The following is a 16,027-nucleotide window of genomic DNA, read 5'->3' on the forward strand; positions in this document are numbered from 1 at the left end:
CTCAGGAAAATGGATCTCCACCATGTGTGGGTGATAGAGTTTATAATCAAAATTGTTCCAGATGAAAAACGCTGAATCCGTAATTGCAAAAAAGTTCAGAATTCTTTTAATATTCCAAAAGAGAAACCAGCCAACGCGTTTCGTTCCGTCAGGCGGAACTTCTTCAGGGCGCAATGGTAATCAAAAAGCTGCGAGTATATTCCAAATCAGGATATCGGATTGAAATAGGAGTCAATTCCCTCTGTGTGGGTGACGGTAAGTAAGGTAGAATTCCAGCAGTGTTTGGAGATATGGTCTTCACCTTGCAAATTCAAGAGATATGATTCTCGAAAGGGCGCTCATATTTCTTCATCCAGATTTCTGGTATGTTGCATAATTCACTGTATAGTATTAGCCTTTAATGATATGACGTGCACGTTTCGTACCGTCACGTGGTCAATTTCAGCGGTCCTCGATTGACTCCAGGTTTACAGTCACTTTAAGGTAGTTACCTGTCAGGGTCGTTTCCGTTACCCCCAGTTGGCGTCTCTGCAGTCCGCGCGCCAAATCCTTTCCGGCAAGTCAGAGTCTCTTACCAAGATATCAAAGCGGTGTTGCATCTCAAATTCAATCTGTTACCAAATGTCGATTATGAAAGGTACATTGTCAATCAAGAGCATCAGGACTCAGGAGAAATGACCTATGAGTTTGTTGAAAGACTTGAATCGCTCTTCACATATTTCAGATTTCATTAATTGAATGATGAAGTAGCCATATGGCTCAGAGCCATACATAGTCGCCTTTTGGATTCCTTCATATGCCGAATGCTGAAAGAAACCCTCAGGAACTAATTTGGATCTTGGTAGATGGGTTACTCCATAACAATGGTGATGGATATATTATCTGCTGAAATATAAATTCCGTTATATCCTATGAGATTTACATTTTGGCAGACCGGATATCCGTCACCATTGTGACAGAGTAACCTGTCTGCCGAAATGTAAGTCAGGCCCTCAGCCTGGAGCGTGTGGTCATGGACTGGGCCGGACTAGGAACCTCAACCAGCCCTGGATGATTGATGCTCGACTGGCCTTGGGAGCAGGGGGTGTCCTAGCAAGAAGCACCGCACCTGCTTTTGTTACAGGTGTCCGATATTGCAGCACTGGCCTCCAGTGACAAAACTGGCCTCCACAGGCACAAAACCAGCCCCAACCCTCTGACCCACCAAGGAAATTCCCAGTGCACGCTACAGCCAGTCCGGCCCTGCTCCTTGTGGCCAGAGCAGAAGAACGTATAGACAAACATGCTGATATGGAGGCAGGAGGGTTCCAGAATGATTAGGCATTGAATTTGAAGAGCAAGAAAAGTCACAAGGTAGTGGGACGTAAGTGATGTCTCCAAGGAAAAATAGGTTCCACTATTGATGTAGATTTTTCTTACTGCATGAAGGTAACTGTCCTGCCAAAGGACAGATATGTAGAGGCTGCAGTAAAGAGAACCATTTTGTAACAGTTTGCAAAATGAGAGAAAAAGTGAGTGTGTCATGTCGTGAAGTCAAAATGGCTGCCAGTGCATCATGTTGTGAAGACAAAGTAGCTGCCAGAAAGTTCCTTGAGTGTTCCTGTCACGCCCAACGAAGTAAGCTGTAACATAAGTTCAGGCAAGTAGAAACTGAAAGAGGCTGATTGTCATCTAATGCCTGATCGAAAGGTTCTTCAACTTCAGTGTCGAGCAACAGCAAAGAAGACGGATGTGCAATGTTGGTAATGACTACTGAAATTTGTGCAAGTCCAAAAAGTATTGACAAGTGAAACCATGAAATTCATTTGGACATTGTCCCAAAATAAAATTTAAGATCAATGGTTGCTACATGCCATTTATCATAGACAGTTGTGCATCGGTAAATATCATGCCAGCCGAAAAGTTCTATGAACTGTCTCCTGTGCCCCGTCTCACACGATTGAAAATGAAATTAAACACATGGGCAGCCTCAACTCCATTACAAATCAAGGTTTATTCATGGTGATCATGAAACACAAAAAGACAAAGGTACAAGCCTCAATCCATGTTTCAGGGCACTTCGTCCAGTGAATGTTTGCTCAGCTTCAGCACTGTTGCTGACATGGGACTAATTTTGGGGAATTACAATGTCAGTGTACATCATGACATAATAAATCCGTTTCCATCATCGTTCCTTGGAGAAAGAAGACTTAAGGCAATGAAAGTGCAACTTAACATTCATGAGAACATTTGTCCTGTTGCTCAATGACAGTTAAATTGCATTTCACATATAAGAAGCTGTTGAAAATGAAATTGAGATTTTGCTGAAACATAATATCATTGAGCGCTCTACTAGTCTGGCACCATGGGGTCGATTCCGATCCTGGAAAAAAAAGTCTGTATGATTTTCATCCGGAGCCATCTCTGTACGATTTGTACCCATCCGTCCGAGTTGCGTAGTATGATCCGTATTCCGTCAATCCGTCTGAATCGCCGCGATCCGTACGTATTGCAAGGCTGAAACAGTGAACCGTACGACTCGTACACATGCCGTACGACCCGACGAGTATGATCCGGACCGGGGTATGAGGACGCGATTCGTACGGTCCACGTCAGGTAAGGGCGATTCGTATAGAAAAGCACACAATCACTTACACACCGTACGGTGCGTATGCCCCATGATAGCAGGGGTACAGTGCCTACCCCAGTGATCTTGGGGTGTACGCACCGTACCCAACGATCGCAGGGTGTATGCACCGCAAACCCAGCGAACATGGGGTACGGTACGTACACCCCAAGATCATGGGTACGGTGCGTACACCCTGTGATCGCATGGGTACGCACTATACCCCTGCGATCATGGGGTGTACGCACCGTACCCGGTGGGGGCCATTCCGTACCTCTTTTGGGGCGAACTCTGCTTTTACGGCTGTTTTCAGCTCCCGTAGAAAAAGGGTCGTACGGTGCGTACCCGACAAGAATCGTACTTGCCGTTTCGGAAAAAGAAGCCGTGAACCGTACAGATGTCGCGTACAGCGGGTTCCGAGAGAGATTCGTGTGGAGATTTGAGTTGTACGGTCTTTGTATGATTCGTACGGAGTCCTGCTCCTGGTACGAATCGTACTTCGTCGTACGTACGAGGGACGTTGCAGGGTACGAATCGTACGGGAAAAACGCTCTGAATGGCTATTCAGAGTGGTTTTTCCCGAATCGGAATCGCCCCCCTTGTGTGTCACCCATAGTTGTGGCACTTTAAAAGGACAGGGGTTGGTCTGTGCAAATTTGAATTTACATGCGTCAAGCAAACAAGGTGTTTGAAATAAAACAACATCCTGGTCCACACTTTTCCAAAAAGATTGCCAGTTCAATGGTGTTAAAGCTTCTTGATCTGAACAAAAGGTGTCATCAGCTCTAATTGAAGAAAATTTCAGGCACATATCATGTTGGTTCGTTCAGATACAAAAGTTTGAGTTTCGAAGCGTCCTCAGCTAGTGAACTTTTCCAAGATGTAATTTGTCGCATTATACAGCCTGTCTTGCGTGCTTTCAATTATAGTGATCATATAATAGCATTTGGAGCCTCATGGAAAGAATGAATCAGTGACAAAATATCGAGTAACACAATATCGAGGTACAAAAATATTGTGACAAAAATATAGAAGTCAAGAATATCGACATCCTATCTACATCAGGGTAAGTACAAAAATATCGGACACAAATATTGACGTCTAAAATATCGTTGTTAAAAATATTGTTTTTTTAAATGTTAAAAAAATAATGTCAAATAAAGTAAATAATACATATAATTAAAGGAAACATAGTTAAAAATATAATAATTTTTTTAATCCTAACTAATACACATAGGGGTCGATTCCGATTCGGGAAACAAATCCGTACGACGATTTGTAGCCGTGTCCGTACGAATCGTACAAATCTGTCCGAATTGCGTAGTACGATCCGTAGTAAAAAAATACGTCCAAATCGTTGCGAACCGTACGAAAAGTAAGGGAAAATCCGAACGATACGGACCCTGAAAGTGAACCGTACGAATCGTAAACATGCCGTATGACCCGACAAGTACGATCTGGACTGGGGAATGAGTACGCGATTCATACGGTAAACGTTGAATATGAGCAATTCGTACGGAGAGCCACACAATCACATAGAATACGGTTCGTACAGCCCATGATCGTAGGGGTACGGTTCATACACCTACAATCATGGGGTACGGTTCGTACACCCCATAATCATTGGGGTACGATTCGTACACCTACGATCATGGGGTGTACGAACCGTACCCCTACGATCAAGGGGTGTACGAACCGTACCCCATGATCATAGGTGTACAAACCATAGCCCTATGATCACGGGGTGTACGAACGGTACCGGGGGTCGTTTTGCATGCACTTTGAGTTGAATTCAAAGTGCACATCGTACTACATCGTACGTACGGGGACGTTCTACGATACGATTCGTACGGAAAAAATGCTCCGTACGGCTGTTCGTACAAGATTTTACCGAATCAGAATCAGCCCCTTAATGTAATAATAAATTAAACAAACATATATAAGATATAATATATATACTTAATAATATTCGTAAATAAGTATTTTAATAACTTATAAGTTGTTAAAAACATTTCATACATTATAAATACATATATTCACGTACACAAATTATATAAACAAAAATATAAAAAATATATAACATGTTGAAAAACTTCAATATTTTTAATATTTTTAAAATAAACTATACAGAACATTAACTAAAATAATACAGAAAAATATTGGATAGCAGAGGAAAAAAATTACTATTTCAACTCCATAGAGTGCAACAGTAGAGAAAGTGTTGGATAGCATAGGGGTAAAAATAACTATTCCAAATCCAAAGAGTGCACAGTAGGTAAAGTGTTGCATAGCGTACGGGTAAAATTTACTATTCCAACTCCAGAGAGTGCAAAAGTTGGGAAAGAGTTGGATATTTTTGGGGTAAAAATTACTAATCCCACTCGAGAGAGTGCAACAGTAGGGAAAGTTGGATAGCCAAAGGTTTCAAATTATTATTCCCATCCCAGTGAGTGCAACAGTAGGGACAGTTTTAGATAATGTAGACGTAAAATTACTTTTCCCACTCCAGTGAGTACAACAGGAGTGAAAGTGTTGGATATCGTAGGGGTAAAACTTACTATTCCCACTCCGGTGAGTGCAAAAGTAGGGAAAGTGTTGGATAGAGTAGGGGTTATAATTGCTATTCCAACTCCAGAGAGTGCAACGGTAGGGAAAGTGTCAGATAGTGTAGGGGTAAAAATTACTGTTCCCACTCCAGTGAGTACAACAGTAGGGAAAGTGTTGGATAGCGTAGGGGTAAAAATTACTATTCCCACTCCAGTGAGTGCAACAGTAGGGAAAGTTTTGGATAGCGTACGGGTTATAATTGCTATTCCAACTCCAGAGAGTGCAACAGTAGGGAAAGTGTTGGATAGCGTAGGGGTAAACATTACTATTTCCACTCCAGAGAGTGCAACGGTAGGGAAAGTGTTGATTGCATAGAGGTTAAAAATAACATACTTATCAATTAATTTAATTTTTAAATTAAATAATGAATCAATAATAAATGAACAATACATTATGTATAAATACCAATAAAATAAAATTAATAATTACTTTAATACCATTAAATTACTTCCCACCCTATTCCCCAATAAACCCCCAACCCGCTGAGCATACAAATCAACACAATTAATGTAATTATCAATTATTCAATTAATTAATACAAAATATTTACTAATTAATATTTAATTAACAGTACATTATTAATCAATACCAATAAGTAATTGATACCAATTAATTGCCAAGTAATAATGAATTAACAAAAATTAATTATCAATACCAATAAATATTAATTAATACTTCATTAATTATAATAAATTACTTCCCACCCTATTCCCCTATAAAAACAAAACCCGCTCCTAAACTAAATTAACACAATTAGTATATTTATAAATTAATCAATTACTACAAATTATTGATCAATTAACAATTAGGAAACAATAAATTAATTATCAATACCAAAAAATAAAAATGTATAATTAATTTATTATAATTAATTTACTTCCCACCCTAATCCCCTATCAACCCACAACCCACTCCCCAAAAAATTAACAGAGTCAACATAATTTTCAATCAATTAATAAAAAATAATTACCAATTAATAATTAATTAACAATAAAGTCATTAACAATCCCAATAAATAAAAATGTATCCTTACTTAATTACAATTAAATTACTTCCCACCCTATTACCCTATAAACCAACAACCTGCTACGAAACTAAAATGCTATATTTTATTAAAAACAATTAATAATTTCTAAAGATTTTTGAAAGATGACTGATTTAATTTACTATAATTAAATTGCTTCCCACCATATTCCCCTATAGCCCCACAACCCACTATGGTACTAAAACACAAAATTTACTTTTTAAAAAAAATTATTATCTTCTAAACATTTAATACATACAACTAAAAAAAATACAAAACAAAACATGTGAAACACATACATATAAAATACATACTAAAATATATAACACTAACATAAACATTGATATTATTAACATCAATATTTTTGCTTTCAATATTACTAACTTTGATATTAACAAAAACAATATTTCTTACCTTCAGATCCATATTCTGGTCACCGATATTCTTGATGTCAATATTCTGACCTTACAATATTTAAAACTCAAGTATTATGTCTGTGCACCAGAAAAAATATGATAGAGCCTTTATCCACATATGCTGTCTACTTGCTGATGCAGGTCTTACTTTGAATGTTGCAAAGTATGAGTTTCACCCCAAAAAATGATGTGGCATATTTAAAAAAAGTGATGGAGAGTGGTGTTAGCCTTGGCTTAACCTCGCTCTCCATCACTTCTGGAACGCAGAGTTGCTCCGTATTTACAAGTATATAGTGCAGCCCTGGTTTTTTTCCACGGCTGGCAATAAATTTAGCAGACTAGCACCAACGTAGGGAACATTGCACCATAGTGCAAGGGTGCCTGCATTGAGAGGGAAGGATTGGTTATGTGCAGGGAGGAACACCTTCCTGCACATAAACAATGTGAAATTACATTTTGTAACTTCTATGTGTGCTGCTTTGTGCAGCACACATAGAAGTTTCATCTTGTCATTTTTATTTTAATGATTGTTGATGTGCAGGAAGGTGTATCTTCCTGCACATAAACAATAATGGGGTTTTGCTCTTTCTATATGTGCTGCACAACACAACACACATAGGGACAGCAAAAAAGAGAAGAAATAAAGCATTTCTTCTCATTTCACCAGGGTAAGACTAGGCTTTCCCTGGTCTAATTTTGGTGCTGCCCCATATTTACACGTCCCTTGTAAATATGGGGCAGCGTCAAAATCAATGGGTGTTGCTGTGGAATGCCCACCACAACACCCATTGTCTTCCGTTTCAGTCTAGGAATTGTGTGAAAGAGTGCCTTATTTACAAGGCAGGGTTAAGCCACATTAAGTGACTTAACCCTGCTTTGTAAATAAGGCAAAGCCCATGTCACCCCAAGAACGTCACTAAAAGTGGAGTTTCTATGGTGATATGGGATTGTAGGTTTGCCCCTAAAATTCTTTAGGCACATTTTATTGATTAGGGTTACTTTAGATCTAGCCAAAGTTTAGGCTTTGCCAGTTACCACTTCTCCACAAGATGTAACCATGATCTGTTCTGCTCTTGGGATTATCAGCTACTGCTCCAGGAACATCCGTGACTTTTCCACTGTGAGTGACCCATTGAGAGACTTGACGAAACTGAATGTTTCATTTCAATGGTCAGAGGAGTGTGATCAAAGTTGCAAGACAATCAAACATGCAATGGAAAATGCTACTGAAGTGGTGTACTTTGATCCTAAATTGCATACAGAGATTGTAGTGGATGCCGACCCAGAGGGTTTGCGTGTGATTCTTGCTCAATATTGTGGACATAGGAACACACAAGGAGCATTGCAGTGTATGGTGTCCAGAGTTAACCTGAACAAGCTTATTCCCACAATGAAAAATAAAGCCTCGCTGTTGTCTGGGCTTGTGAACACTATCACATGTTTCTGTCTGGAAAACATGTTATGCTTGTTACTGATCAGCAGGCACCACTCACTATTTTTGGCAATCCAAAGGGCAAGATGCCCCTTCACATTGAGAGGCGGGGTAAAAACTGCAAGAGTACGATTCCACTATTGTGCACCAGCCAGGAAAAGATCAAAACCCTGCTAACTATTTTTCTCTAGAGCCCCCTACAGTATCAGGGCACCCCTTGTAAAGAGGCTGAGGCCTACGTTAATTTCATTGTGAGAGCCAGTACCCCAGCAGCCATATCTGTGAAGGAAATAAGTGTTTCTAACAAGGCAGATATAAATATGCTCATACTCAAAGACATTATTATGCATCAATCCTGGAGAACACATGCTCGACCTTTTGGTAAGGACTGTGAATATCAGAATTCCAAGAATGTGCATGATTAACTGTCAATTACAGCAGAAGGGATTATTTTACGAGGGTCGATAATTGTCATTCCTGAAAGTCTCAGACAACAAGTCATCGATATGGTGCATGAGGGACATTGTGGATTTGTTTTCCCTAACCAAGCCCTTTGGTTTCCTCATCTTGATGAGCAATTTGAAAGAGAGTCACAGGCTTGCCATTTACGTAACTGTTTACCTCCAAATATAACCCAGCATCCTTTGAATATGTCAATCTTCCAAAACATATCTGGGAAAAACTTACAGTTGACTTCTATGGACCCCTTGAAAACGGCCATTATCTCATAGTAATTGTAGATGAGTACTCCCTGTTTTCTCTGTTGGAAGACCTTTTGTCGATTATTCATGATTGAGTCTTTGAAAGGCAATAAGGCATATTTACAACCATGGGTGTTCCATTAGTCCTAAAATCTCACTATGGTCCACCATTTAGTGGTTGGGAATTCAAAGACTTTCTCACTCATTGAAGTCTCAAGCATCAGAAAAGAACGGTAAACAACGTTTACAATGCATGCCATTACAATGCAAGTTCTTACAACAATGCATTCTTACATCGCATGGCAATACAACGCAAGTTGTTACAACGACTTGCTGTAGGGGGCAGAAGGTGTTGGAGTGGTTGGCTCTTCAATCCAACACCTTCCCTACTGTTGAACATGCTGGAGTTGGAATAGTAAATTATACTATTAAAAACTCCAGCGCCCCCCTACAGCAAGTCGTTGTAACGACTTGCGTTGTAATGGCAAGTGGTGTAACAATGCGTCATTTTAACAACTCGCATTATAATGGCATGCATTGTAAATGCATGTGTTGTAATAAGGGCTATTCGAAAGGAACACCTCTCTGGCCACAGGCTAATGGTGTTGTTAAACACTTTATGAGCACTCTTAAGTAAGCTGTACAGTGGGCTGTGCTAGAAGGACTTGAGAGCTCAAGTCCTTTCTTCATTCTACTCTTCGTGCATACCGATCCACTATCCACCCTACAACCGGTGAAAGCCTGGCCATTGCGATGTTCAGAGAGCCATAAGTACCAAGTTGTCTTTTTTTTTTTTTTGGTTTCCTCATATACCATTATGGATTTCTTGAAGGGAACTTAGGCAGCTCAAACAGAAAGAGTTCTAACCTGTCCGGCCCTGATGTTAAATGACCAAATTCAGAAGAAGCAATGCCCGATCCCTCAAGTTGCCACTGCTTCCCCAATCCGCTCCTGTTCACGCCATAACTGGCACCCTGCGTGACTTTGTAACGCAAGTTGTTACAACGACTTGCTGTAGGGGGCATAAGGTGTTGGATTTGTTGGCTCTTCAATCCAACACCTTCCCTACTGTTGCACATGCTGGAGTTGGAATAGTAAATTATACTATTAAAAACTCCAGCGCTCCCCTACAGCAAGTCGTTGTAACGACTTGCGTTGTAATGGCAAGTGATGTAACAATGCGTCATTTTAACGACTCGCATTATAATGGCATGCATTGTAAATGCATGTGTTGCAATAAGGGCTATTCAAAAAGAACACCTCTGGCCACAGGCTAATGGTGTTGTTAAACACTTTATGAGCACTCTTAAGTAAGCTGTACAGTGGGCTGTGCTAGAAGGACTTGAGAGCTCAAGTCCTTTCTTCATTCTACTCTTCGTGCATACCGATCCACTCTCCACCCTACAACCGGTGAAAGCCTGGCCTTTGCGATGTTCAGGAGAGCCATGGGTACCAAGTTGTCTTAGTGGACCACTGAGAGAACAATTGATGCTGAGAAAGTTTGAATCACCAATTCCTCTCACAAGTCCAGCCTGAAGACATATGCAGACATGTGTCGATTTTCTCAGGACATTACCTTTCGAAAAGGAGATCGAAAATGAAAACCTGATTCTCCATTCAATGCTGATCCATTGAAAGTTGTGACTGCTAAGGGACACATGGTGACTACTCATCATCCTGGAAAGTCCATTACAAGGGATTCCTCAAAATTCAAGCACCTGCCTTGGAGTCTGTACGTTTCAGACATCAGGAGTGAGACTATATCATCGGAGGGCCAAGAGAGCCTAAGGGCTGCAACTGTGTCTAGTTCAACAGTGCCTGTTGTGGTTGCTTCTCCTGTGTCTCCTCAGCCTCACACAATGAGATCTGGAAGAGTGTTTCGAGCAACTCAATGACTCATTGAGGGACTATGATGTATATATGTTTTGTTTGTACTTTCTATTTAACAAAGGGTGAGATGTAGTGGCTTGTCTATTATAGAGCGCAGGGCACCTTTGGTCCCTAACGGACTCTATAGTCTAGTAACGTAAGTGATTAGATGTGGTTAATAAAATTAATGATGTGTAAGTATGTGTCAGGTAACGGTCATGCTCTAGAGAATAAAGACATGTATACCGAGTTCTGTGCGTGGCGTGACTAATTTGCATGTTACAGGGCTGTGGAGGATGCTAAACCTGTGTGTTCCCAATCCCTGTATAAAAAGTGTCTCTAATGCTCTGTTTACAGTGCATTTGTGACTTCTCTATTGGAGTGTAATAAGAAAATAAGACAGCAAGTCTACTGTAGTACTCTGCCACATTAATAGTTTATCACAATGAGTTACCATCTCAATCCCAACTGCTAGTCACCAGAAACGGTGATAAACTACTTCCTAAACAGAACACTTAACTGTCACCTGCACAATAAAAAAAGACTTGTCTTGATAAATCTCAGCTATTAGGTGCTTATTGGCACACTCATAAGTATGTGTTACAGCAAGACAGTTCCATGTGAGAGACAATCCACCTCTCAAACCACACGCTTCTTTTGGCCAAAAACTACTCTAATGAGTATACAGGCATGGTTCTATGCAATGGCACTTACTGCCAATGTGATATGAGGAGGAAATAGCCAGGCTCGAAAAAATCCAATCAAGACTGAGGTTATTGAAAATTCTGGAGAAGGCAGTCAAAAACACACAAGAAGTATACCGTTCCCCAAAGACATAAAGAGAACCAAAATCTCACAACAAAAAAATATTCAAAATGGAAAAGAAAAACAATAACACAATTCTGGGAATAACTTTAAGAAGGATGCCTGACAGGTCCCTGGAACTAACCCCAGTACTTCTAAGCACTAGACTAGCTCTGTTTCTAAAGCCCATATTATGTTTTGGGAATAAGCCTGAGACACACTGAATGGATAAGGTTCAATACTAAATCTATCTGAATCAATTCATGGTGGTTATTTTGGTCATCATAGAAGTATCTTTAAATGAGAGAAGAAATAAAGGAAATGCAAAAGCCAGTGGGTCAGACAGCCCAGGTGCAGGAATCAGGCAGGAGTCAGGGAATAGAACTGAAGGGAGTCTCAGTAGCCAAGGATACCATAGGCCCTATTTACAATTTTGCTTTCACACACTAGTTTATTATGGATTTCACTGCCAATGTCTAAGGAGAAACTGCAGTAGTGAATCATACTCCAGAATTGGGAAGTTGGTGGTATAGTTTAGTTTGCCTTAGAAAATTGGAGGTATTCCCGAACTCCGATCCATTAGCATTCAACTAAGAAAGTGATAGGAGTAGCTCACCTTCCAGAATGACGAGAAGCAGATCACCTTACAGACTTGCTTGGCTTGAAGGGAACAGCCTTTCTCTATAGGGGAAAAGGATTTTTTCCACTGAGGAAAAAAAAAGTGCTTTTGCCCAAAGGGCTTCTATTTCTCCCGTATGGAGTTCTAAAGCAAGGAGAACTCCACAACAGAGGAAACGCGGCCTTAGGAAATAGTCACATGACAGTCCCAGCAGTGCTTTTGGACAGGTTTGCCTGGCCTGACACAAGAGATACGGAAGGCGAAAAGAAGACATGCAACAACTGAAAAAGAGCAAGGTGTTTTTCTCTAGTTTCCACCCAGAATTGTATTGTATTGTGATATACTTGTAGAGCGCGGCCTGTCACCACCAAGGGCATCCTGGCGCTTTGAACCCTGGTCCAACAACAATTTCCGCAACTAGCCTGTTCTCGGGAAAAGGTGGGTTTTCAACGCCTTCCTAAAGGCTGGAAAGGCCTCAAGGCTCCTTAGGGATAGTGGCAGAGAGTTCCAGAGTTTGGCCGCCGCTACTCTGAACGATCGGCCACCCATCCTCACTCTCTGGAAACGTGGGACTACTAGCAGCTTAGATGACGAGGAGCGTAAGGCTCGAGCTGGGAGATACCAAGCAAACATTCTCCGCAGCGGGATAGGTCCAAAGCCATGAATAGCTCTGAACACTATACATGCGGCTTTGTAGCGGACACGAAGGTGAATCGGCAGCCAATGAAGTTCCTGTAGTGCTGCTGTTGCCGAACTGTAGTATGGGCGGGACAGAGCAAGTTTGGCCGCCAGATTTTGTACCCTTTGGAGCTTGCCCAGTAATGTTACAGGGGCATCCAATAGTAGTGCGTTGCAATAGTCAAGTCGACTTAAAATAGTGCTCCGCACTACTTCGGCTCTGGCTTGCTCAGGAAGAAGAGGTAGAACCTTGCGCAGCATCCGGATGAGCATCATGCACGTAGACGTGGTCTTATTTACGTGCAGATCCAGCTGTAAATTAGGCCCAAAAGTGACCCCCAGATTGCGCGCCGAGTGTGTAGCAGACACCGTCTCAGAAAAGGACGGAGGCCAGAAGTCATCTGGAAGGTCCCTGGGGATTCGGTCACCGGAACAGTGCAGAACCTCGGTTTTAGTACCGTTGAACTGTAACGAGTTCAAACGGAGCCAATCAGCTGTGGCCTGCATACATCGGTGAAAGGTCTCCAATGGGACCGCGTCCTGTCCCTCCAGTGAAAAGACCAGCTGGGTATCATCTGCATAGTTAAATGCAGAGATCCCAAAGGATTTAATAAGCTGGACTAGTGGGCGGAGGTAGATATTAAAGAGAATAGGGCTAATGGCTGAGCCCTGCGGTACTCCTTGTCCTACTCTCCGCTCCTCTGAACTGAAGGGAGGGAGCGACACACGTTGTTGACGGTTATCCAGGTAGGAAATTAACCAGTCCCTGGCCTTGTCTTTAACTCCACACTCTTCCAGCCTCGCTATCAAGGTTGGATGACTGACCGTGTCGAACGCGGCCGACATGTCGAGCAGCACTAAAAAAGCTGCCCGACCACTGTCGACTCGCGCCCGCAGATTGTCCAACACGGTCACTAACGCGGTCTCCGTCCCATGAGCAGGGCGGAAGCCGAATTGCGTCTCATCCAACCAGGTGTTTCCTTCCAAGAAGCCGGATAGAGTGCGGGTAGCCAACTTTTCCATGATTTTAACTGGAAAAGGCAACAGAGAAATTGGCCGGTAATTGGAGAGACAGGCAGGGTCCAGCGTAGGTTTTTTTAAAAGCGGAGATACCACTGCCTTCTTCCAACAGCCCGGTACAATCCCTGTTTCAAATGACTGGCAACAGATGGAATGTAAAGGCTGGAAAAGTTCCTCCTGAAACAGCCTCCAGAGTTTTGGCGGGAGAGGGTCAAGAGGGGAGCCAGATGAGATCGTAAGGGCTAGGCTGCTAAACTCCTCCAAGGAAGGCAGGGGAAAGCTACTCAGTTGAGGTCGACTGGCCTCAATCGCCGGAGCTCCCAAACTGAGAGCCTGGTCCAGGGAGGGCAGGGAAAGACTACTCAGCTGGGGTCGACTGGCCTCAAGCGCCGGAGCTCCCAGACTGAAGATCTGGTCCGCAGGAAGCAAAGAGGGGCTACTCAGCTGGGGTCGACTGGCTTTAGTCACCGGAGCTCCCAGACTGAGAGCCCGGACCAAAGGGGGCGAGGGAAAGCTACTCAGCTGGGGTCGACTGGCCTCAATCGCCGGAGCTCCCAGACTGAGGGCCCGGACCAAGGGAGGCAGGGGAGAGCTACTCAGCTGGGGTCGACTGACCTCACTTGCCGGAGCTCCCAGACTGAGGGCTTGGTCCGAGAAGGGCAAGGAGTAGCTACTCAGCTGGGGTCGACTGGCCTCCCTCGCCGGAGCTCCCAAACTGAGGACCTGAACCACGGGGAGTGGGGAAAGGCTACTCAACTGGGGTCGACTGGCTTCAATTGCCGGAGCTCCCAAGTTGTGAGCCTGATCCTCTGGTCGGGGTCGACTGGTAGGTGAGGCTGGAGCTTCTAGACAGGGGTGAGAGATCCCCTGCAAGGGTCGACTGGCCATCACCTCCGGAGCTCCCAAACCAGTAGGAGAATTGACTGGGTCCTGCAGACCCTCCAGGATTCTGCGGATTTTCTCCTCAAAGGCCTCGGCAATAGAATCACAGAGATCTTGCGATGAGGGGACAGAACTGGCCACACACGTGGGATGGGCAAGGTCTCTGACAATTTTGAACAGGGCCTGTGCCTTGTTAGGGGCATGACTCAGGGTGGATTCAATATAAGACGCTTTAGCCAACTTGATCTGAGCCTTATAGTTGTGAATGGCAGACCGGAACACAATTTTCTCCGAGTCTAGATATTGTTTCCTCCACGCCCTTTCTGCACGTTTGCAGTCGAGTTTGAGCTGACGAAGCTCGCTCGTGTACCAAGGGCTGGCTCGGTTCACCCTACCCCGTGACTTCCGAAGGGGTGCCAGCTTATCCAAGGAACTCGAGATTGATTGACAGAAGCGAGCATAGCTCTCCTCGGCTGTATTGCCAAGCTTAAAGTCCTTGTCTAGGATGTTCGGCAGAGGGGAGGTTTTAAGAATCCGGGACCAAGATCTCTCTAATTTAGCTTGGGGTAGTCCAGCCTCCCGTGAGGTATGGTCCTCCAGCCAGAGAGAGAACAAGATCAAGAAGTGGTCTGTCCAGTACTGGCACTTAATATCCTCTATCGAGACCCATAATGGATCCGCGAATATTAAGTCCAGGATGTGACCCTTACGATGTGTGGTGGCGTTCACCAACTGTTCCATCTTAATATCCCTGCAGGCTTGGCTAAGGGAGAAAAATACATTATCTCTTGAGCCACCAGCCCACAGATTAAAGTCACCGAGAATCAGTAACTTGGAGTGGGAGCTAGAGAGTTCGTATATCAAGTCAATGAGGAGTGCTATTGTAGGTGCTGGTCCTGGGGGGCAGAAGACACACCCTGGGAGGAGAGAGAACTAGGAGAGTCACAGCGTTTCCGCAGCCTCAACCTCACCATGGAGGGGCGGTAATGCAACCAAACCATGATACTACCATCAGTTACAGCCTAAGTTATGGTGTCCCTGGATACCCTGACCCAAAAACAAATACTGTTCAGATTATGCTTAGCACTTATATCAGGTGCTTCCAAGTGAAGGCTAACACTTCTGGGAATCTTTGTGAATCCCCCCCAAAAAGCTAAAATTGTATTTGGGATTAGAGCTAACTCTGCTGTGCTTATACGTTTATCTTTGGGACTAGGGACCCAGACAATCGTTACATTAAGGCAGGCCAGTTGTGAAGCAAACAACATACAGCACAACCTCTTCCTATAGGCTGTCCCCTAATGACATCATGCTGTGAGTGAAACACTGTGGGGCTGTGATCAGGAAGTAGATTATAAATATGTGTGTAT

This window comes from Lissotriton vulgaris, chromosome 5 (assembly GCF_964263255.1).
Source record: "Lissotriton vulgaris chromosome 5, aLisVul1.2, whole genome shotgun sequence".
NCBI classification, from domain to species: Eukaryota; Metazoa; Chordata; class Amphibia; order Caudata; family Salamandridae; genus Lissotriton; species Lissotriton vulgaris.